Genomic DNA, 6,684 nt, shown 5'->3' with positions numbered 1-6,684 from the left:
CCTAGGGTCTATAGTCCGCAGCCATGCTGCTTTTCATACAAGAATGGTACTTGCATTACAAAAAATCATTCACTTATCGTTAATGCTTGACTCCTGGTGATCTTGTCTCTCAACAGTCGAGCTGTTCGCTTTTATCCAGCTGATCGGCAGTAATGGGTGAATGCTACTGCATCATGTATCCTTTGTAAGTCGAGCTATTCCTGGTGCAATCGGGGAAATGATCCAGTTATTCACCATAAATTCATGACACCATCCCTTGTCACCCTTCAACAAATGCGCCTCGTTTCGCCCAGTTATTGGCTGCCTCAGGAAGGGCACTATTAAAAAATCCACAACCGGACATAAAAAACAAAATTATAGCTGTCGTGATGATCATACCCCTTTGATTGCCAACACAGTTTCATTTGAAAGCTAAGGCCAGTACCTTTTATTTACACAGACACAGAAACTCTTGCCACTACAGAGGCAAGCACATCACAGATCATATGCTTTCAGCATGAATTCAGTTTTCAACCACCTAATGACCTGAGTTAATTCATACCTGCTTAGTTGACAACTTCACGTTTTCCACCCTGGTTTCCGTATTCTTTGGCAAGACAGTATTTGCCAAAGAGAATTAGGTGGTTAATACACCATTAAGAAGCACAGGTGATACTTTCATCAGAACAATTTTACAGTTTTTAAAAAGATTAATTTTTAATTCATTGACCTAACAGCTGCTGATTTTCCCCACTCCTCTATTGCACACAGAGATAGTAGACATTGTATCATTAAAAATACAGTTGAAAGAATGACAGTGAGAGTGCAGCGAGCACTGAGATGAACTGAAAATATGATAGCATAAAAAGAGAGCACTTAGAAAACACAGGGCCCAATATTCAAAGCGATATAAGCTCCTGCCTGCTTAAATTGTGCTCAAGCAGCCATCCACTGATATAGCGCGGGCAATGCTGCTCTATAATAATACTGATCAGCTATCTGAAAACCAGACAGGAGAAGGGTGTTACAGGGTAGAGTTAGTGAAGAGTCAGCAGTTGTGTGGGTGCTAGAAATATTCAGTGCCAGTGCCCATATATATTCAGCAGGCACACAAAAAACTATCCTAATTATGCCCGCTTAGCTATGCGAGTGATGACACTGAATATCAGCAAGCTCCCATATAACCTCCAGGTTGCAGCTGATATGCTTTAATCTCCCTCTCCGACTTCTGTGGTCTTCCTCTCTTCCCCCCCCCCTGAACAAGTTCAGCTCTTCTCCAGGATTCTCCCCCTTAAACAAGTGTAGCCCCACTTCAGCAACTACCTAGCACTATGAGACTGCCACTAGAAGTCGCAGCTGCCATTTTGAGATTGCAGCCAGCAAGGACAGGCATGACTAGGGGTCAATCCTGCCCCAACACGCCCCCCCCCCCCAAGACCACCAGGTAAGGTAGGCCTGGGACACCTATGGTTGGGTGGACAGGTGGGGGTTAATTCAGAAGGGGGAGACACATCATGGGGGTTTCAAAAAGGGGTGCAGCACTTGTTCAAGGGGGATAGAGAAGGTCAGTTATGGGGGAAGGATCCACTGCTTTGGGGCAGGGTAGGTCCTGGAATTGTGGGGGGGGGGGGGGGGGGAGACCCTGACACATGACACATCCTCTTATATGGATCCCGGGAAATATTCAGTAGGATTCTGCATAGTGCCTGCGGTCAGAAGAAGTCCAGTCATATCCAGATATTCAATGCTGGTGTCTAGACATGGCCTGGCATTGAATATTGGGGCCTAATTCTGCCCACAGCTGTCAGCTCTTAAAAAAAACCTGATCATCACTGGCTAAATGTAGGCTGGATGGTGTATATACCCCTAGGTTTTTATGCCCTAGGTGGATGGTGTTTATGTGGCACCTATTCTATAAAGAAAAGTGGGTGCCTACTTTCCCTTATAAAATACTAATGTAACAGGTAACATATAAGCCTATAATTTAGGTCCAAGCACATACACTGGCTATATAGCTGGTGTAAATTCTCACCTGTAAATTATTGCATTCTATAAATTGCTCATATGGATACTCACCTTTAAAGTTTGAGATGTTGCTATTTTATAAGAATGCATGTAGCCAGAATATTGTGAAGGTAGTATAGGAAATCTTTATATACATATATTGTAACCAGGTACCTCTCTTGTGCAGCCAAGGATAGAACAATCTCCTCCAGCCACAGGCTCCTGGTACAATGAATAAATAGATGTCCACCCAGGGCTTTTTTTGTGGGGGTACTTGGGGGTACTGAGTACCGGCACCTTTTCCATTGTCTGCTAAAATTGACCCAAGGACCCCAAGTTTTAATGAAAGAGCCCAGGCTCTGCACACCAATTCTGCCTTGTCATGGATTCTGTGACTGGTTGCAGGGGGCTTGGCTATTGTGGGATGGATCCCTCAGTGATCACCCCACCCTTGAAGGGTGGCCTAGCATTTGAGTACCGGCACCTTTTTTGCTAGAAAAGATGCTCTGTGTCCACCAGTAACTTCAATCTTAAGGACTTTTATTCCATGCAGGTTTCTAGTACACAGTTCCAACAGCAGCATAGACCATACCAGGATTCAATACATGCTTACAGGCTTCAGTCTGGGCTCTTTATCCAGTGCACAATAAACAGTAATTCAATTCCCAAGACAAACAGTTCTTTCAGTTCATCATCACAGTTCAGTCACCAAGCAGCAGTTTCTACCTTCTATCCTCTTTACCTTCAAGAGAGTTCAATATTTTAGGGACTCCTTCTACCCAAGGGTTTTCCCCTGCATCAGCTTCACAGTGAATTCAATACTTTTGGGACTTCCTCTCACCCAAGGAATTTCAGCCTGCTTCAGTACTTTAGGGACCTCCCTGCCCAAGGATTTTCAGCCTGCAAACTTCTTCTCTTCTTCTGCTTCTCTCTCCTGAACTGAACTAATGAGACTCCTTCCCACCTGCCTAATCAATCCCTGGCTTCTGCCTTCACAACCAATCATTCTCCACTCATTAGCTTCTCTACACACCCATACCAGCTGAGTTGAGCATGAGCCTAATGAGGGGCTCCTGCACACAGGGTTTCCTATCTCTTTCCCCCTAGTGGCAGCCAACCTACACCTCCTGTTAGCCTACACCCATGTCCTCCCCCATTGCAGCTAGGAGTCCAGTCCGGGTTTTCCATCTCACCCCCTGACTCCTTGTCTGCAATGCCTTCTGGGACTTGTAGTTCAGACTGAAGCTGCCTTAACCCAACTATCCTGGATGTGACTTTATCACATACCCCCCCACTTAAGAAATTGTGAGTCCCTTTGGGACCTTCCCAGGGATTCGCAATTCTAGAAAGAACCCTTCGTCCTTTCTTTTTACGCCTCCCTAGGCTTCGGCGTCTAATTTCTTCGCCCACTTTCCTGACCCATGGGTACACCCCCTTTACCACTATGGGCTTCTGGCGTACTTTCCTCAGGCCTAATCCCCTTATCACCTCAGGGGAACGTTTAGTCCTACCCCTCTCATGGCTACAACTCTGGGATGTACTTCCTCGCCTACTAGGCCCTGATTGGTATTTGTGGGTTGTGTATAGAGTCCTAAGTCTCCTTTTCCAGTGTCTCCTATCCCTCCCTTTTGGTATAGGATAACCACTCTTGGTACAAGGCTCCTCCCAGCCTCTGGGCGATCTAGCATCCTCCTGGCACTCTCCCTGAGCCGGTGTCCCCTGCCTAGGAGCTCTTTCTTCACCTGACTCTAACGTGCGGTGTCTGGGCCCTAGGATCAACCCTTTCTTCTGAGGCCTGAGCCTTTCCCTCCCTTGGGCAGCCTCTTTCCTTTTCTGCTTGCCCTTCCGGGGTTTCTCAAATTCCTTAACCTTTACACTACCTCTTTCTGGGGTTTTAACAGTGCCCTTCTGACTCCCCCTATCCTGATAATTACTCAGGGATAGGAGTTTACTCAATTTAACCCCTCCTGGGTCCTTCTTTCCCTCAAGCTTTCTCTGGAGGTCCACAATGCAGGCCTGGGCTTCCTGAAGCTCTTTTAGTCTTCTCTGCCCATCCTGGAAGAAGACATCTACCGCTAGGGTCAACACCCTGCACCTCTCCTCCAGGGCCACCCAGCAGCTTTCTGCCCTTTCTGTTGTTTCCTTGGCTTGCTGTCTCTCTACCGCCCACTCAGCTGCCCCCTGAGCTTGCACCTGTTGCAATTCCTTTATCTGAGTTTCCAACTCAAGGTTCCTCTGAGTAAGGTATCCTACCCTTTCCTGGGCTGCCTGCATCTCCACCAATTACCCCTCTATCCTTTGGGTGTATCCCTTGTGTAGGTCTTCTATCTGGATTACCTTCTCCCTATTAAGCTCACTCAGGCCCCTGGCCTCAGCTTGGGTCTGCTGCAATGCCACAGTTAACTGAGCCACCACTTCAGTACATCCCTGCTGCACTTCCCTCAGCTGGCTTTTCTGTTGGCCCTTTAATTCTCCCAGCCAAGCCTTTACCTGGGTTAAACTCCCCCTCAGCTCTCCTATAGCTGTTTGCTGTAGTTTACCCATCTCCTTAACACTTTCCTGCCTCTTGGCCAGCTCCACTTCCTTCTGCCTCACCTCTTGCTTGGCTTCTTCTAATTCTGCCTTTACAGAGGTGACAAGCTTATTTTCCCTTTGCTTCTGGAGTAGTATCAAGGCTTGCAATCTAAGTTGTAGGTATTCTGGATACTAAAAATCTTCTAGAATAAGAACAGAGTACATGAGTTCTTGAGAACTGACTCTTCCCCTAAGGCCTAAAGCAAGGGTTTCAGACCTGTCCCAGGTGACCCACAGCTAGTCAGGTTTTCATGATAATTGCAAAGAAGATTCATGAGATAGATTTGCATGCATTGCCCCCTTCGCATGGAAATCTGTATCATGAATACACATGTATTCATTGTGGACATCCTGCAGATCCAACTGGCTTTGAGACCCTCAGGATAGATTTGAGAATCCTTGGCCTAAGGAATCATTCCTCCTTCTTTATTCATCTCCTCCTAAAGTTTCCCCAAAGCCTACTTAAAATCTAGTTTCTGTTGCTATACTGGGTTATAGAATACTAGCATAAGTTGGCATCTATGCACCAACATTTTGCTTTGCCCATTTATGCCATGTCAACAGCAGGGATGAGATGGCACATTTACCGCCAGATTCTGTATATCGTACCCAAATTTCTGTGACCAACTTTGTGCACACATCAGAATATCTTTACTTCAGAGAACAAATTCTTAAACGGGCCGTGGCTGACAGAGCCCAAAACACAGTCTGTAGCTTGTGATTGCCTTGCCCTAAACAAAGCCTAAGTTTCTGCTCTCTCTCTCTCTCTCTGGGTTTCCAGGTCTGGCCCCAACCAGACCTCAAAACAAGGCTTACAAGTCATCAAATCAAAAGTTGGCTTACCTCAGCCAGGCCACAGTAGCAAGACACATGTTGTAAAGGTGTATGATGGTGCGTCACCTCTTCCTTCCCTGGGAACCATCACAGCTGGCGTGTTGGGCAGGACTTACAAAAGAGCTCAACTTGCTTGAATACACCTGGCAAGAAAAAACAATCCATTCTTGTGTCTTCTCCTCCCCCAGGTGACCTCCTAACAGGTGACTGGGGGCTAACTGCATGACCTGTCTATTCTAGGGTTGAGGAACTAACAGTTGCTCTACCTCCTCCCCTTCCAGGGTTCCCTTGGCCACCCTATACAGCAAATCGATCTCTATTATGATATACGGGAGAACTACCTTAGAGAAGTCCTGGTTGCCCACAGGATTCCCATCTATAGAAACAACTCTAGCTCAGGCTACTCTAAGCGACTCATCCTCTGACTATGCCCTTTTAAAATTTCCTGTAGCTCCTTTGCCATCTTCCCTTGGCTCTGGATCTTCATCCACTTTAGCTCCTAGATTCAGAGAGTAATGAATTTTCTCTAACTACCACTGGCAGCGGGATTTGGAAATTTTGGGTTTTCAGTATACAAGTCAGGGTCCTCCAGTGGGAAGATCTCAGGGAAAGACTGCTCCTCCTTCCTTGGGCTAAAGATCAACTGGGCCCAGATGGCACCGAAATTTGAGAAATCCTAGCCCAGAACTAGTGAGTAAGGTAGCCAAGGCAAGACTGCTTCTTCCAGCTGAGCTTGCCCTACAGGTGTTTTAAAGGATATTTGAGCTGTCGGATATTTCCTCTGGTTACCAAGTACGCAAGCCAGGGTGCTTGTAATTCAATTGCAGATGATTATCTCTCTCCGAACAAGAGTCTTGACACTGATGGAGTCTACTAGTGCTTGGTATGGGTGTCCTTCCTGCTCAACTTGTAATACACAATTCCTGGTTTCTGGATGAAAAACTTCCACAAATTGAAGTCATGTGTGGCTACCAAATTCACATCCATGGCATCTTCAGCTAGATCCTGACATTCCCTAGATATATGACCTCTTCCCTCACACCTGGGGTGGGGGAGTAAGGATCCTGCGACTAGCCAAGGGTGCACAGCAAATGCATAGGGATGAGGGCTTCTATTGCTTTAATCTCTTCCTTGGAGACCCCAGGCTGGAGGGTGCTACTCGATCCCTCTGGTTGTCTGGTCTAGCCTTTTCTCTTTTCCTCCCTGGTCTTCCAGCCTGCTTCTTTTCTATGTAGAGTTCTGACTCTGGTTGTGCTTGGTAGAAGGCTTTGCTTGTTTCTAAAGCACTCTCTT

Source organism: Microcaecilia unicolor, chromosome 6 (genome assembly GCF_901765095.1).
Source record: "Microcaecilia unicolor chromosome 6, aMicUni1.1, whole genome shotgun sequence".
NCBI lineage: Eukaryota > Metazoa > Chordata > Amphibia > Gymnophiona > Siphonopidae > Microcaecilia > Microcaecilia unicolor.
Note: the sequence above shows the minus strand (reverse complement) of the source record.